The following is a 1225-nucleotide window of genomic DNA, read 5'->3' on the forward strand; positions in this document are numbered from 1 at the left end:
CATGCTCTTGCAGAAACAAGTGGGTTTCAAGCCATACCTTTGTAGAACTTCTTCAAATCTCAATTTTCAGCTGCAAACTTCTCCAAATCTTATTGTAGACCACCTCAAGATCTTCTCTACTATCCTCTTGGAGCTTTACATTGTGTTGTGGGACTCAAAATAAGCTTGAATGAAGGGAACTTGGAGAAAGCCCATAGTTGAACTCCCCTCACTGTAGATATATTATGTCCACTCGATATAACTATGATTATTAATTTAACCCTTCACATGTTGTTCGTAATAACAGCTGGATCAAATGTCTGTTTTTTCCCCGAGATTACCTCTTGTTTCTTAAGTCCTACCGATCCTCTAATGAACAATTGATTTGTGATCCAATCACCAAACCGAGTCCCTCTCGGGCCAATGAGAGGGTGGGGCCCCTTGTTCAAGACCTGAAGTCAGCACTTAAGGGAACAACCTCTCTACTGTTGAAATATACCATCGTGTAGCGAAAGTGACCAGGATCCATAAGCACTTTAATTCATTAATTTTGGCAGAAATGAAAGCATGCTTCAGCAGAAATAAATAGGTTTGAAGACATACCTTTGAAGAACTTCCTCTAAGCTTGAAACAAACTGCTAATCTCCTTTGAATCTTGTTGTAGACCACCTCAAGATCTTCTCTACTATCCTCTTGGTGCTCTAGAATGAGTTGTGGGACTCAAAATAAGCCTGAATTAAGGGAACAAGAGACAACCTCACAGCAGCAACCTAGCAGAAGAACAACTTCTTCTCTCACGAATTTTTCAGAAAAATTTTTATAGGTTGCCTTTTTTCAAAACACTCCAATCTCTTCAATATATTGCAGACACTCATGCAAAGAGATTAGTTGCATGAGATGCAGCTCATGCTTGGAGTTAATGAAGCTGGAGAAGTGGGTTGTTAGTGAGCTATTTGATGAAGACAATGGAAAAAGTCATTTTTCCATTTTGTGTTTTTTCTTTTTGATGCATGGTTAATGCGATTAAATAATGGTGTAGAATGCGATGGTGGAATATGCGTTGTGCATGCAAGTTTTCTTCGTAAGATCCAAGTATAAACCCTACTAAGTTGCCTGGTAAGCCCAAGGTCGAACAAGGGACTATGGAAACAGTATGCGATGCTGATTTCAGATCTCTTTGCAGTAACAAATAAAACAATGCGTTGGTTGGTATGTTGTTTAAAGTATATAGTCTATGTGACGGATT

This window comes from Benincasa hispida, unplaced genomic scaffold, assembly GCF_009727055.1.
Source record: "Benincasa hispida cultivar B227 unplaced genomic scaffold, ASM972705v1 Contig790, whole genome shotgun sequence".
NCBI classification, from domain to species: domain Eukaryota; kingdom Viridiplantae; phylum Streptophyta; class Magnoliopsida; order Cucurbitales; family Cucurbitaceae; genus Benincasa; species Benincasa hispida.